Source organism: Papio anubis, chromosome 12, assembly GCF_008728515.1.
Source record: "Papio anubis isolate 15944 chromosome 12, Panubis1.0, whole genome shotgun sequence".
NCBI classification, from domain to species: domain Eukaryota; kingdom Metazoa; phylum Chordata; class Mammalia; order Primates; family Cercopithecidae; genus Papio; species Papio anubis.
In genome coordinates this window covers 8,783,537-8,800,243 of record NC_044987.1, presented here as the reverse complement: position 1 = coordinate 8,800,243, position 16,707 = coordinate 8,783,537, and the positions used below count along the sequence as shown (strand labels likewise).

General features: G+C 43.8%; 1 protein-coding gene and 1 pseudogene across 5 annotated transcripts in view; one reads left to right on the top strand and one right to left on the bottom strand.

Annotated features, from left to right (window-relative positions):
- CDON (cell adhesion associated, oncogene regulated) overlaps positions 1-16,707 on the bottom strand; it is a 242,908-nt gene that overhangs the window by 98,780 nt on the left and 127,421 nt on the right. The window contains exon 1 of one of the 4 annotated variants that reach the window (XM_009187617.4): positions 4,497-4,731. The exons of 1 other annotated variant lie outside the window; for it this stretch is intronic. The gene's annotated coding sequence lies outside the window, so the exon portion shown is untranslated. Of the gene's footprint in view, positions 1-1,162; positions 1,404-4,206; positions 4,368-4,496; positions 4,732-16,707 lie in introns of those variants that run through there. 2 more of the 4 variants (XM_031652805.1, XM_009187622.4) reach the window with 2 other exon arrangements.
- LOC101023106 lies at positions 10,754-11,886 on the top strand (annotated as a pseudogene). The gene has a single exon (XR_162551.5). The product of XR_162551.5 is annotated as a nucleosome assembly protein 1-like 1 pseudogene (transcript).

Below are 16,707 nucleotides of genomic sequence, written 5' to 3'. Positions count from 1 at the left end.
AGCTGAAAAGCAAGCTCTGCGTCAGCTTCCGAATTCCCTGTTTGTATTAGGGTAATATCAAAATAAAATCGGCCTCACAGTTCCAAGTAACAAAACATCAACAAAATACGTAACTCAAGTTCAGTAATATAACCCATATATTTTTTTCTCACGTAACATTAAAGGCACATCAGTGGCTCTTAAGCATTCTACTCACATTCCAACAGATACACAGCAGAACAAAAAGTCCTTTGGGCTAGTTTTTCATTCTCTCTGACCATCAAAATACACTGCACAGCAAAGCGACTAAACAGCTGTGAGTGCGACAGGCACAAACTGCAGTGTTTACTCCAATCCAATCCAGGGTCCCTTCAATTTGGCCAGAGTAGTAGGAGAAACGCCCAGGATTAAGGTGGAAAAAAAGCTAAACATATCTTCAAAAAGGCTTCTTTATTTTCTAAACACACTGTATTGTGAGGAGAATTTGGAAGAGGGCTACATGGGAGCAGGACGGAAAAGGCTGTGCACTATTTACAACATGATTTTACTTGGAAACAAAATATATCAAATGAACCATCAAATATGCTACTGCTTTCTGCATTAGCTGAGAACTAGGAGCATTGGAATTCACATTCTTGGTAGACGAAAACCAATTAACTACACTATCCACCGAACTGGTCTTCCTTGAAAAGTACACAAGAAACAAACTGGGCTAATATTCTGAAAAAAAAGGTTGTGCCCAAACATTATTTGAGGCACGGGAAGAGAGACTTGGGAAGGAAGACACACTAATGTTTCTCAAAAATGTTACTCCAAAGATTATACAGAATGTTTTTGGCAGATACGTTTTCATTTACTTGGCGCTGCTAGCAAGTCTGCAAAGTAATGCCTCAAAAACACTAGAAATGATAGAATTCTTAAAAAGACAACACAAAAGACAATCTAAATTAGAATTCTATAATAATAATAATGTAACAGAAACAATCAAATTCTATCAAGAGTAAACTAAAATATGCCTATTCAAACAAGCATTTCATCACTGCAAAACAATTTGTTTCACATGAAGTCTGATTTTGCTCTCAGTTTGAAAGTTACTAAAACTGATACATCAGCCTTTACAGGAAAGACCAAACAGTAAGATAATTTTACATATTTATCAAAAGATCATTCAAAGAAAACTTACCAAGTCTGCAACGTGTATAAGCTTGTGCTTCGGAGGGAAAGCAGAAAAGCCACTTTCTGTACTTACACTGGAGTTCACTTCAGCGCTACACACACATCACTGCAGTCCTGTTTGTAATAAAGTCTGGACTAGCAATCTGCCTTTGGGTTGGGCTTTTCTCTTACAAGATAAGCTGTTAAGTCATGCCTTGATTTTAGATCTGCCAACATATGGAGTCTTCTAATGTAGCCTTCCCTCCACCCCCTCAACTCCCCCCTGCCCACATCCCCCCAATCCCCGCTCTGCTCCACTCCCTCTGCACACACACACATACACACATACAAAAAAGGCACTGCAGGGCAGAAATTCCTCAGGTGCTCGCTAATGGAATTCCCAGGGTCTTGGAGCCGCTTCGGGGATCAAGAGATCTCATAGCCCCTGCTGGGGTAAGGAGCAGCGAGTCTGTTCCATTTAATCAAATACAGAATGAATTTTCAGCTCTATTCACTAGCTTGTCTCCAGGGCTCTCAAAAGGCACCAGGCAGCTAGAATCACACACATGTGGCTCTTTTAGGCAAGTATAATTAGCTTGATTTTAAAAAGCCACATTAATAATATCACCTCAGGACCATTATTCAGGGGACAGATGACAATGATACTGTATGTTTTAAGCCTGACAATGGAGGAAAGAGCATAAACAATGAGGGAAAACTTGAAGGATTTAAAAAAAAAAAAACTAACAAACCAGTTTTTCATTTAATTGGAATCCAATATTTTTCAAGGGACATTAAGAATATTCCATACACCATCCTTTATTTTTAACAGAAGAGAATCAAGTAAAGCCCTCCCCTGTGCTGTTGAAAGTCAATGAGTGCCAAATACACAACAACAACCTATCACATGGAATGTTTACACACAATATAAAAATTTAAGTAAAAACATTCTCGAATTCAAGTTCACGAAATTTCTTGAAAAAAATTCCCCATCAAAAAAATACTATAAGGAAGCAAGTCCTTCAAAGCAACATATTTGGCAACCAGACTCCAAATTCTGTTTCTAATCTAATTAGTTTGTATTAAGTTCATTTACTTAAAAGGGGGGGGCTACCATGTACACAGCTCATCTACAGCTCCACTGTGTTGTCTTACCCATACTTCTACGTCATGCCACAGCTGATCACAGGGCACTGGCTCATGTCATTACATGTTAAAGCAACACATTTTTCAATTCATTCTTTATTTTCTAACCCTTCCCTGATTTTTACTAAGATAATATTTAATTCCTGAAATCATTTCCCTAGCATTTAACTTAGAAACAATCACCAATTTTTAGTCTAAATGTTCGCGGAAAAAAAAAAAGGAAAATTTTACTTCAACTTACATTTCGACAAAACCATACATGAAATTGTCTACAAAGTCATGAAGGCAGATGGGCAAAGTGGGAAAAGAAGAAGAAAGCCCAAGAAATAAATGGTCAACAAATTTTTACCTGCCCTCTTTAGAGCAAAGCCCTAGGACAGAAGTTCCTATTCCCACCTACTGCCTTCATCTGTATATACCTCGACGATCTGGGGCAGAAAGTCCTATCTTAAAGTGAACTTAATTCCTTTCCTGCAAAGTCAAACCACCTGCAAAGAAAGCAAGGCATAAGACAGATTTAGAAGCCAAGCTACACAAGCTAGATCAGTATCCAAGTCCTAAGGGTTCTTTGTACTTGAAGGCTTGAGAGTCAGAGCTGTTTAAGTACTTTGCACAGAAGAGGAGGTTGATGAGAACCACGGCAATCAATCAAAGCATCGCAAGTGAGTTATTACACAAACAACAGCACAGTACCTCTAGTAACTGATTTTCCTGGCTGACTAAACCATTCAAAGACAGACAGATTTCCCAAACACTGGGAAGTTTTTGCATGAAAGTTAAACAATATACATTTGTGTGTTTCTTAATAGCAATATAAATGTTTCTGTTCTACACACTGCCAAACACACACCCAGGGCACGTCTTTACAAAATGAAACAGGTTTTCTCCATCCTTCTCATATAACTTCAAGTGTGAGGCAGTTCATTTCAACATGTGCGTAACAGAGACTGCAGTATTTGATGCTTTCCGGGTTCCGAAGAATGCTATCTAGTTAAGCACTAATTTAAAATTTCTAGAAAATTTTTTGAAGGTTTTCTTTCATCTTATCCTAAAAGTTGAACTATCCCCAAATTTTCAGCTAAAAACAGACTGAGGGTGACTATAAAATGTCATAGAATGTTCAGAATTATGCTGACAATAAACTCATTTCATTTTCTAACATCCTCCCCACCTTCCTCTCCTTGGAGACACTGTCCACTAGGTATGCCAAGTGTCAGTCGGGAATGTGAGGGTTATGTTATCAGCGCAGAAAGGAATCAGAATTCTCTGACTTGGCCTCTTTCATCTTTACTGGCATAGGCCTGAAAATAAATCTCATGTGAGCTTTTAGTCCAATCTCCCGTTTTTCAAGGTGTCTGGTTTGGGACACAAAGGCTGACTTTCTGTTGATGAGGTTCCCTAAATTCTGGATTCCCACTGCAAAGCAGTCTGCCCTTAAAGCACCTGCCACCCTCTGTCGTCCTGACGAGGAAGGGCAGGCACTCTGGAAACAGCTCCTTTTGGAGAGCCTTCCACCTGATTTGGTGGGGTTAGGGAGAACAATGAAGGGAAGGGCAAGAGAGTCTATCTATCCCCCTCAGTGATTTATTGCTGAAATTCCTAGATGTGGAGAGAAAGCAACAAAGGTCTGGAAGCTGCCGACTGAAATAAATAGCGAGCTGTAATGTATTTAGCAAATGATAATGCAATCCACAGAAAGCTTTACAGAGGAGAAGGAAAAATACACTCCCTGGGGCTGGGAAGTCACTGAGTCTTGTGAAGGCAGAGAAAGATACATTGTGCAGGAAATTTCTCCTGCTTCTCCCTACACATAAATCACTGTCTCTCGCGGGCGCTCTGCGGGGATGGAGGTTGAGAGAGGCCAGGGACCCTGCTCCCTTGGGAAAACGCCCGGGCGCCCTAGCTCCCCACTCTGCGGCATCTCACCTGCCCCCGAGGACCATCGTCAAGAAGAGGTTTCGTCGTGTCACTGACACCTCACCCCGCCTCCTCCCGCGAGGTGGCTCCGAGCGCCGGAGGACGCGGAACGCCGGGGCTCCCCGCCCGGCACGCATCAGCATCCAAACCCCGCGCGCAGCCCTAGACCCCCACGCCCTCCCGGGAACGCCAGCCCGCCAGTCCCCGGGACCTCCCGCCCCCTAAGCCAAGGCCCCCCAAGCCCAGTGCCCGCGCGCCACCCCCCCTCCAACCCTGCGGCGGGACCCCCGCCCCCGCACCTCTCCGCGGGGCTGGCTAAGCCTCCAGACCTCCTGCGCGGCAGCCGGCTCGGAAAGCCACCCCCAGGTCATCCCCCCGCGCGCGCGCGGCGGCGGCTACGGTGGCGGCGGCTGCGATCCGAACGGGCCCCTCCATGCACCGCGCAGGGCAGAGGAGGGAGCGGCGCCTCGCACGCCGGGACGGGGGCGCTGGGCAGGGCGGGCGGGCGTGGGGTCCCGGATCTCCTCGCACCTAGCCGCGCGAGCCGGGCTCCCGGGCTCAGGGGAGGGGTGCTGGGGGGCGGAGTCACCGGGGCGCGCCCCCGCGGCCGCGCTCCTCCCCGCCGAGGAGCGCGGGCGCGTAACTCGGCGGGTGCTGGGCCGGCCCGGAGCACGCGAGCAGCGGGAGGAGGGACCGGGGAGAAGCAGACGGAGGCGGGCCGTAGAGGCCGCTGCGCCCGGCCGGCCCGCGCCCCGCCGAAGGGTGCGCGCGCAGCCTGCCAGATCAGCGGCGGGGGCACGGGCTGTACCAAGTGGCGGAGGGGGGCACGCTCTCTGCAGGACCCTCTGCCCGTCGTTGACCTGCCTATTCTGCAAGAGAGATACCCCAGGGGAGCATAAAAGGGCCTATTCTTGGGTGTAGAACAAGTAAGGATGAGTTGCCTTAGCAAGTCACGGAGATTCCCATCATGCCTGTACTCACGCTCCCCTCACCTTTCATTCCCCTGGAGAGGCGGCTCTTCTGGCAAGTCCCCAAATGGTCGACTCCGTCCCCGAGGCCCCGCCCCAGTCTCGCTCCGGCCCCGCCCCTCGCCTCTTTACCTAAGTTCTCTGAGCCGCCAACGGGTGCATCCCTTCTGCCGGTTCTTGCCTAGTCTCTCTTAGGGTTCCAGCGGCCCACCGCTTATACCTCCTTCGCCTTTCCACCACTCCACATGTTTAGTTCCTTAGGCGGCTTCATCTGATTCCTCACCCACCACCCACCCGCCCTGCCTGCACATGCACGTAAGCAGGTAGCAAAACTCAGGGCTAGGAGAGGCGTGGTGTGGCCTGGTGGCCTTTGGCCCCAGAGTCTTCCCACCTCGTCCGTTGGACCTGCCCCAAGTTATCTGAGCTCAATGAACTTCAGTTGTTCAAACAGAAAAAGGAAAAATAAATTTCTATTCAAAAGGATGCTGTAAGGCATAAATATGATACTTCGTGAAAAGCACCTGCCACTCAGTGGGCATTCAAGGACTGTAACTTCTTTATCAATTATTATTATTAGCAGTTATCTCTTTTTTTCCCATCATCATTGCTTACTATTAGTTTAACTACAAAAGGAGCCTTAATAATAGTTAAGTTTATAAATACTCGATACTGAACTTCAGGAGAAATATGCCAGTCCTCCCTTACCTTCTCACGTGAATTTTAAAAAGAAATGCTTGGAAGTGTGGTATTGTTCAAGCAGGTTAGCTTTCTGTATTAGCTAGATTCAGGGTTTTTGTGAAGCCCCTGGAAAGAGACAGTATAGGAAGGAAAAAAAAAAAAAAACACTTTTTTTTTAAGACGGAGTCTCACTCTGTCGCCCAGGCTGGGGGTGCACTGGCGCGATGTCGGTTCACAGCAACCTCCACCTCCCAGGTGCAAGCGATTCTCCTGCCTCAGCCTCCCAGCTGAGTGCAAGCGATTCTCCTGCCTCAGCCTCCCGAGTAGCTGGGATTACAGCACGTGCCACCACACCCGGCTAATTTTTGTATTTTTAGTAGAAACGAGGTTTTGCCATGTTGGCCAGGCTTGTCTTGAACTCCTGACCTCAGGTGATCCACCCACCTCGGCCTCCCAAAGTACTGGGATTACAGGCGTGAGCCAGGGCACCCAGCCGGAAAATAACTCTTAACTCTAGTTTGTTCTCCACTGTTCCATTGTTCACTTATTGAGACCAAGAATCTATATGTTATTAACAAGGTGTAGTAAACGATTTTTCATTCAGCAAGTAAGACCTTCTATGAACACAGAGGATTTAACTCAAATGAGAGTTTTGTGTGGATGTAATAGAAGTCTTGCAAGTTTATTGTGGCTACAGAGAATTCCAGGTTCTTCTCCTGGGACACAATGCACTCTGCGCATCTCCAGATCTCACAGTGCCATTTGAATTCACTATACCTGCTGTTAATCATAGTCAGACTGAGAAATAATCACAATGTTTGTTGACACTAATTACTTCCTCTCCCCCTTTTTTTGTAAAACGGAGAAATCATTTCAGGTGTAAAACTTTTTCGTTAATGAATCATTCATCCATTTGTTCAACATTAAGAAACAATGTGCCGTCCCACGCTTCAAAGAGCTCACAATCTAACTGTGATACAGACACACACACGGATAAGTACAAGGAGACGTCTTCAGTGCAATCAACAGGGAGCTGTGTGAACACAAGGTCAGTGTTGCCTACCCTGTATGGAGCTTGCGAGAAAGGCTTGCCAAGAAAGTCTTACCAAAAGTGACCCACGAACTAAGTCTTAAAGGATAGTAGGAGTTGGCTAGATAAAGGTGAAGGAGTGGAAAGATGGTCTAGGCAGAGGGGACGTTAGTAACAGAGGCGTGGCCAGGCACGGTGGCTCACGCCTGTAATCCCAGCCCTTTGGGAGGCTGAGGCAGTCGTATCACGAGGTCAGGAGTTTGAGACCAGCCTGGCCAATATGGTGAAACCCCATCTCTACTAAAAATGCAAAAATTAGCCGAGCATGGTGGCAGGTGCCTGTAATCCCAGCTACTCTGGAGACTGAGACAGGAGAATCGCTTGAACCCGGAAGGCAGAGGTTGCAGTGAGCTGAGATCACGCCACTGCACTCCAGCCTGGGCGACAGAGTGAAACTCAGTCTCAAAAAAAAAAGAAAGAAAGAAAGAAAAGTAATAGAGGCATAGAGGCAAGCAATTATGAATACACTGTAGATCAAGGGAACTGCAGGCTCTTCTCTGTGGCCTAAGTGTGAGGGGTCCGGTAGGGATTGGTAAGTGAAGGCACTGCAGAAAGAAGCTGAAACCAGGTCACAGATGGCCGTGTATGTCATGCCAAGAAGCTTGGACTTCATCCTGCAGGTAATGGGGAGTCCATGCAGGATTTTAAGTGGGAATGTGATGTAGTCAGATTTGTGCTTAGAAAGATCGCCTAGCAACAGTGATCTTTTGCAGATAGATTTGAGGGAGCCAAGCCTGAGGTCAAAAAATTTGGAAGCTTTGAAGCAGTGCAGGCAGTTTAATTCAATCAAGAGAGTGCACTAGGAAGATAGTAATAAGGACAGAGAAGTGGGGATAAACTTCAAGAACATGAGGAAATTTTGGCAGGACTTGAAACTGATTGCATGTGGAAGGTAACCCCACAGCACCGAGAAAGAGAGCAATGTCCTGCAGAACATACAGGTTTCAGGGAAACAATCACGTGTTCAATTTGGAGCCTTTTGAATTTCAGGTACCTGTATACTATTATCTAAATGTGTTCCCCCAGATTCATATGTTGAAACTTAATTGTTGGCCAATGTGGTGGCTTATGCCTGTAATCCCAGCACTTTGAGAGGCTGAGGCAGGAGCATCACTTGAGGTCAGGAGTTCGAGACTAGCCTGGCCAACATGGTAAAACCCCATCCCTACTAAAAATACAAAAAATTAGCCAGGCATGGTGGCGCATGCCTATAGTCCTAGCTACTCAGGAGGCTGAGGCGGGAAAATCACTTGAACCCAGGAGGTGGAGGTTTCTATGAGCCAAGATTGCACCACTGCACTCTAGCCTGAGTGACAGAGTAAGATTCCATCTAAAAAAAGAAAGAAACTTAATTGTCAATATGATAGTATTAAGAGGTGAGAACTTTAGAAGCTGACTAAGTCATGAGGACAACCCTCATGAGCAAGCTTCATGACCTTATAAAAGGGCTTCAAGGAGTTAGCTAGCCCCTTCTGTCCCTTCTGCCATGGGAGGACACAGAGAGGTCACCATCTGTAAGGAGCAGGCACTTACCAGACCCTGAATCTACAGGCACCTTGAACTTGGATTTCCCAATCTCCAGAACTATGAGAAATAAATTTCTGTTGCTTAAAAAGTACCCAATCTAAGGCATTTTGTTATAGCAGCAGAAACAGACTAAGACACTATGGGGCCTCCAACCACAGATATCCACTAGGTAGAGCACTAGGAAATACGGATTTAAAAGTCATCAGCATAAAGTAGTGTTTATACCATTAAAGTGCAAGCGATCTCTCAGGAAGAATATGGAACCAGAAACTTGTAGCCAAGGATGGATCTCTGAAACTCCAATAACTAACGCCCCCCATTATCTTGATGAATTTGGAGCAAAGGTTGTTTACTGAACTCAAGGTATGGGACTTGAGAAGGATGCTTGAAGAAGGTGGTGAAGGTTTGGAATAGTCATTAGGAAAAATGAAAGTTGAAAAATCAGAGAATTGATAAGTGATGCTGAGGTCCTGGCTGAGGTTGGAGACCATTAGTGTATAGTGATGGAGCTTGCATGATTATGTGGTTTTCTCCATCAAAATGTAATCATTCAGGTAGAAGGGGAAAAGCATAACACCCAACCCAATTTTGAAGTTTTTCTGGGGGTTGTACAAGAAGGAAAATAACACATGGTATTGGTAAGAAAATATTTAAATCATCAATCATAGAATCCAGGCAGTGGAAAAGGTGGAAGAGGTTTGAGAAGAATAATAGACTGGAAGAAATGACAGATCAAAGAAAAGGAGATATGTATGAGATTAAAGAGCTGTTGTTACAGGATTCAGTAAGAAAGAACCAAGAGGTCTTTGATAATAACCAGAGTTTACCATTTCATTAGAATAGTTCCAGGAAATGATTGGATCTAGTATGCTAACCGGTGCTGGTAGATGATGTGGTGTAGCTATTTATGCCATCAGGGGACATATTGAAGGAACTGAGAGACTGATAAGTGAAATACCATGAGCCAAGTACTCAAGTCCTCAGGGATGAGGTGGGAAGGTTGTTAGATACTAAGTGACATTTAATACATTCCAGGCCTGAAGTAGGTGCTTTTATAATACTAAATACATGTTAAAATTGGTTCTCCAAGAATAACATAATAGAGTAACTAGAGTCCATAAACTTGTATCACATTCTGACTGTACCTTATTTGATGCTGGTCAAATAACTTAAACTCTTGGAGTCTTGATTTCGTCATTTGTAAAGTAGTAAGTGACTTCATCATTTGTAAAGCGTAATAATACCTCATATAATCAAGACCATCCTGGCTAACACGGTGAAACCCCGTCTCTACTAAAAAATACAAAAAACTAGCCGGGCGAGGTGGCGGGCGCCTGTAGTCCCAGCTACTCGGGAGGCTGAGGCAGGAGAATGGCGTAAACCCGGGAGGCGGAGCTTGCAGTGAGCTGAGATCCGGCCACTGCACTCCAGCCTGGGCGACAGAGCGACACTCCGTCTCAAAAAAAAAAAAAAAAAAATAATAATAATAATAATAATACCTCATATAGAGTTGTTAATAGGACCTACTTCAGTGGTTTGCTGGGAGGATTAATTGAGATGATACACACAAAGCACTTAATGCAGTGACTGGCAAGTAGCAAACACTGGATAAAAGCTATTTATAATAATAACAGTTAATGCTTATATAGTTCCTTCTGTGTGCCAAGTATTGTTTTAAGCATTAGTCCCATTATTACAAATGAGAAAACTGAGACATGGGCCGGGCGCGGTGGCTCAAGCCTGTAATCCCAGCACTTTGGGAGGCCGAGGCGGGTGGATCACGAGGTCAGGAGATCGAGACCATCCTGGCTAACATGGTGAAACCCCGTCTCTACTAAAAATACAAAAAACTAGCCGGGCGTGGTGGCGGGCGCTGGTGGTCCCAGCTACTGGGAGGCTGAGGCAGGAGAATGGCGTAAACCCGGGAGGCGGAGCTTGCAGTGAGCCGAGATCGCGCCACTGTACTCCAGCCTGTACTCCAGCCTGGGCGACAGAGCAAGACTCTGTCTCAAAAAAAAAGAAAACTGAGACATGAAGCATGAAGTGCATTGACAACAGTCACATAGCTAATCAGTGTCAGAGCTCATATTAAAACTCAGGTAGTCTGTGTCTAGAGGCTGAACTCTTAATTATTACACATTAATATCTCCCTACAATAATGGGAAGTATTTTTATTAATATCACTTCAAATAAATTGATCAGTTAAAAAACTTTGGTTCTTTTTAGCACCGTCTGTTCGCAGTGCCACCTCCTGCTCCTCCTGCCACCACTGCCGCCTTGAGTCACTGCCTGCGCAGCTCAGGTCTCCTGGCTCCCCGTACTTGCCGCCGATATTTGGAGTTCTTACAACATGGCAGACATTGACAATCAACTTGATCAAGATTTGGATGATGTTGAAGAAGTACAAGAAGAAGAAATTGGTAAAGAAGCAAAAATCAAAGCACGTCAGCTAACTATTCAGATGATGCAAAATCCTCAGATTCTTGCAGCCCTTCAAGAAAGACTTGATGGTCTGGTAGAAACACCAACAGGATACATTGAAAGCCTGCCTAGGGTAGTTAAAAGACGAGTGAATACTCTCAAAAACCTGCAAGTTAAATTAAATGTGCACAGATAGAAACCAAATTCTATGAGGAAGTTCACAGTCTTGAAAGGAAGTATGCTGTTCTCTATCAGCCTGTACTTGATAAGCGATTTGAGATTATTAATGCAATTGATGAACCCACGGAAGAAGAATGTGAATGGAAATCAAATAAAGAAGATGAGATTTTGGAGGAGTTGAAAGAAAAGGCCAAGATCGAAGATGAGAAAAAGGATGAAGAAAAAGAAGACCCCAAAGGAATTCCTGAATTTTGGTTAACTGTTTTAAAGGATGTTGACTTGTTCAGTGATATGGTTCAGCAACATGACGAACCTATTCTGAAACAGTTGAAAGATACTAAAGTGAAGCTCTCAGCTGCTGGCCAGCCTATGAGTTTTGTCTTAGAGTTTCACTGTGAACCCAATGACTATTTTACAAATGAAGTGCTAACAAAGACATACAGGATGAGGTCAGGACCAGATGATTTTGATCCCTTTTCTTTTAATGGATGAGAAATTACGGGTTGTACAGAGTGCCAGACAGATTGGAAAAAAGGAAAGGATGTCACTTTGAAAACTATTAAGAAGCAGCAGAAAAACAAGGGAAGTGGGACAGTTCGTACTGTGACTAACACAGTTTCCAGTGACTCTTTCTTTAATTTTTTTGCCCCTCCTGAAGTTCCTGAGAGTGGAGATGATGCACAGACCTCAAAAATAGGTCACTTTTTACGTGAGCGTATAATCCTAAGATCAGTGTCATACTTGACTGGAGAAGCTATTGAAGTTGATGATGGTGTTTATGATGAAGAAGGTGACGAAGCAGACGAGGTAATGTTTACCAAATGAGCAAATAATTATCTCTGTGTTTAACACATTGAGAAGCAAATTGAATGACTTATGTATTCCTTTGCTATAATTATTCTATGATTTGGAATAAAAACATTTTGGAAAATATGATTTTAGAATTCTACAGCCAAACAATATATGTATAAATTTTCAATAAATAAATTGCAAAAAAAAAAAAAAAAACACACAAACTTTTGTTGAGCACGTTTTAGGTATAAGGCCCAAAATTAAAGACATACAAGGAAATACCTGTATTAAGAACATCTTGGCTGGGCGTGGTGGCTCACAACTGTAATCCCGGCACTTTGGGAGGCCGAGGCAGATAGATTGCTTGAGCCCAGGAGTTCATAACCAGCCTGTACAACATGGTGAAACTCTGTCTCTACAAAAATTATAAAAAATTAGCCGGGCATGCACTTGTAATACCAGCTATTCAAGAAGCTGAGGTAGGAGGATCGCTGGAGCCCAGGACACAGAGGTTACAGTGAGCCAAGATCGCGCCACTGTGCTCCAGTTTAGATGACAGAGTGAGACCCTATCTCAAAAAAGAAAAAAGAAAAAGAAAAACATCTTATGTGGCCTCATCAGACTCTCTTAGCTTCACCTGTCTCCAAGACCCTGCAGTGACCCACTCGGTGTCCCTCGCACCATTTCTAGGCACTGCAGAGCTTGAAATCTGGCTTCTCCAGGAGCTGCTGAGAGGGCTGAGCAACACAACTCAAAAGTATAGTGTGAGACCAGGCGTTTTGGCTCACACTTGTAATCCCAGTGCTGTGGAAGGCCAAGGTAGGTGGATTGCTTGAGCCCAGGAGTTCAAGACCAGCCTGGGCAATATCGAGAAACCCCATCTCTATTTAAAAGAAAAAAAAACAAAAAACAAGAAGAAAGAAAGTGCAGTGTGTTATCCCCCCTATGTGAGGAGGGAATGGGGGCAGGGCAACAGATAAACTCCTTCTCCCATTCTCTATCCATGGACTGCTCCAAGGCATGGCTTGTCCACACTACTTGTCTGCAACCATCCCTCGTGGCCAAGCAGAAGCACCTATTGAGGGCCCAGATGGGTCTCATGTGACTTGTCAAACGCAATGGCCTCATAACAGTGCATCGCCTTGCATTTGTTTCCCAACTTTTTCTATGCTATTTCCTTTTTCCCTTACTCTCACCTGTGATTGACCAGCCTCTGTTTATTAGAAACTCTTTGTTATAAACCTAAAGAGTTTATAATAAAGCTTTAGAAAGTTTAGGCCTATGTATATATAAAACAAGTAACAGTGCAAGTCACTAGCTGATATACACCAAATGAGAGGAATACAGCCAGGCACAAGTTTGAGGTCCAGCCTGAATGTTATTAACCAGTTAATTTTGTATTTTCTGTGCCTCGGTTTTCTCATATATAAACTATAGATAGTGATATGTGTGTTGCACTTTCATACATTGCTGGTGGGAATGAAAAATGGTATGACCTCCAGGGAAGAAAATTTGACAATATTTATCAAAATGTAGCATGCTTTTACCCTTTGATCCTGCAGCCCGAGTCTGGAAATTTGCCCTATGGATACTCTTGCATTCATATGAAAAATCCACTCACTGCATTGTTGTTTATAGCAGATTAGAAATAATACAGGCGTCCACCATCAAGAACTACATCCACACAATGGAATACTGTGCCACTGAGAAAAGAAAAGGGAAGTTCTCAGAGAACTGCTATGGAAGGTACTCTAGAATATGTGCTAAATGGAAAAGAAAAGAGGAAGAAAGAGAGAGAGAGGTACAGGACATCTTACGGGCAGTATTATGCTCTAATTTCTAAGAGGTAGAAAATAAGAGTATATATTTGTGTTTACTGATTTGTGTGTGTGTGTGTGTGTAAACAACCACTAGAAGGAACCAAAGAAGACCTCTTTCCACTTTTTTTTTTTTTTTTAAGACAGGGTCTCATTCTGTTGCCCAGGCTGGAGTGCAGTGGCATGATCACGGCTCATTGCAGCCTCTACCTCCTAGGTTCAAGCGATCCTCCCATCTCAGCCTCCTGAGTAGCTGGGACTACAGGCACATGCTACCATACCCAGCTATTCAAAGAATATCTTTAAAAATGATTACTTATAGTGGAAGGTGGATAAGATACTTTTAAACTTAAATCTTTTGGCTGGCCGCAGTGGTGCATGCCTGTAATCCTAGCACTTTGGGAGGCCAAAGCAGGTGGATCTCTTGAGCCCAGGAGTTTGAGACCAGCCTGGGAAACATGGCAAAATCCCATCTCTACAAAAAATACAAAATTAGCCAGGCATGGTGGTGTGCAGCTGTAGTCCCAGCTACTTGGGAGGCTGATGTGGTCGAGGCTGCAGTGAGCCGAGATGGTGCCACTGCACTCCAATCTGGGTGACAGAGTGAAACCCCATCTTAGAAAAAAAAAAAGTGTAGATTTTTATACTGTCTTGATTTTTGAACCATGCAAATAGGCTACTTATCCAAAACAAACAAAAAATTTAATGTGAAAGTTACACCTACCTTTCAAGAGTTAAATGAAATAATGCATCACATTTCTAGCACAGTACCTGACATGGAGTAGGGTCTCAGTAAATGGTAGCTTCAGAAATAACTTGCAACTGAAGTAGAGGAAGGAAGGCTTCAAGGAGGAAGGAGAACTTAGCCTAAGTCTAGAAGCTGGGAAATACTGAGAGAGAAGTAAAAAGGTGGAGACCATTGCCAAGGAGGGATTGGGAGAAGCAATGGGAGACAGTGTTAGTAAGATAGGATGAGGCTGCATGGGAGAGGGTTTGAATGGTAGATAAGAACTTGGGATTTTATTCTTTAGGTGACAATAATAATAATTAATCTTTATATTTGTACTATGTCTCATGGTTTATGAAACCTTAATTACAGATTCCCATCCAGAAGAAACTCAAATCTTATTGTCTCGAATTTGATGCCAACTCAAATGAGCATTATGAGCCTCTAGAATATTCTTGGACTAGATCTGACAGTTGTAGCAAATGTCAGAAAGTGCCCATTTAGCAACTGCAAGAGTGGTCAAAGTTGATCATCACCAAGCTGACTTAGTCTGCTAAAGGCTTGCAAACTAAACAGCGATTTCACACATTTCTCTCCTGGTTATGACTTTGGATTTTTATTTGATCTTATTTACATGAGAAAAAAGCAATAATCAATTTAAAACCAAAAAAGGAAGGGAAACTGACTATCTAAAAGTCAATTGGTTTAACTCCTTTCTTTCTACTCTCTGCTAAAAAGACCAAAGTTCAAAACAACTAAACTCCCACAATGAGTTAGACCCAGAGGGCTAAACAATAATGTAAGTCAGTTGTCTCAATTTGGATGATTTCCAAATTTACACAACAAAGTTCTTGTTAAATATTCAGGAAGTTCCAGTTATTTATGATGTAACTTAATATTGACATGGTATTAAATGACCTGACCATCCCCCAGGCCTTAGGAATTTTATATCTAGTGACTGACTGCAGGATAACTCTCCTGACAAGGCTGGAAGGTTGGCAATCAACAATTTTCCTTTGCAATCTATTTTTGTCTTTGAAAAAGTAATTCCAATAGGTTGACTGTATTCTCACTGTCTTGTACATTTCCTGAATTGTGTGCAAGAGGATTTCACGGAGAGAGGGATTTCTATGGCTTTTTTTATGCTGAACTGGCTAAGCTCCGGAGACTCACTGCCTAAACCCATTACACACAGATCACCTAACTTTGTTACTGGGTTTGTGATGCTAGATTGATTTACCCATATACCAGGTCAGGAGAAAGTGACTTTCCACATCTTCTTTGCACTAGCAAAGAATGTGGAGGTCCTTTTACAGGAAAGAGAAAGGCCTGTACGGGAGCCTGGCACTAAGCAGACACAATGCTACCTTCCCTGTCATTAGGGTACATGTGGCAAAGGAGCCCCTGTCTGGGATATGAAAGAAAGCAAAGGGCCTGAAAGAGAATGGCAAGGAGTTGGGGATATTTGCAAAGGATAGGGAGCTAACGAATGAGTTATTCGAGGCTGGATGGTCTCATAGAAAAAAAACCAAGCTGAGAATTGGGGAACCTGTCCAGTATAATTTATCCCAGCTCCCTCATTATCCTCCTGTCTGCGGTGTGGACTTGGGCCAATCACTAAGTCTCCATGGTAGAATTTCTCTTCTTCCTCTCCAAAGGAAAAATGAACTACAGTCTGTCAGAGTCTCTAAGGGGCTGGCATTGTTAGAGCAAGTTCTGACAACTTTAACAGCCCTAGTGCAGGTTGGACCAACAAGATTTGGATATAATGACTAGTCCCTGGAGGTAGCAGAGGTCTTCTGTTTGGTCCATTGTCCATAAAAGCTGTAGGAAGTTGGGCAGATTGCCTCATCAGTAAAACAGGTGTAAATGCTCCGTAGGCTGCCAGGCTGTTTTGAGGATTTAAGGTGTATAAAATGCACCTGGTACTGTGCTTCACTCATAATGGGCATCATTATTATTCATCAGCTTGGTTTCCACACCTGCAGTTCCTTATCAATTGTGAATGTTTTCTGTATCAGAAGCAAGGAATGCTATTAAAACTAACTCGCATCTTGGACAAATCACTTAACGTGCTTTGTGCATCAATTTTCTCATCTAAGAAACAGTAATAGGTGTAGCGGTGGCTCAAGCCTATAATCCCAGCACTTTGGGGGTGCTGAGGCAGGAGGATTGCTTGAGGCCAGTAGTTTAGACCTGCCTGGGCAATGTAGTGAAACCTTATCTTTACAAAGACTTTCAAAATTAGCCAGGCATGGTGGTGTGCACCTGTAGTCCCAGCTACTCAGGAGGCTAAGGCAAAAGGATCTC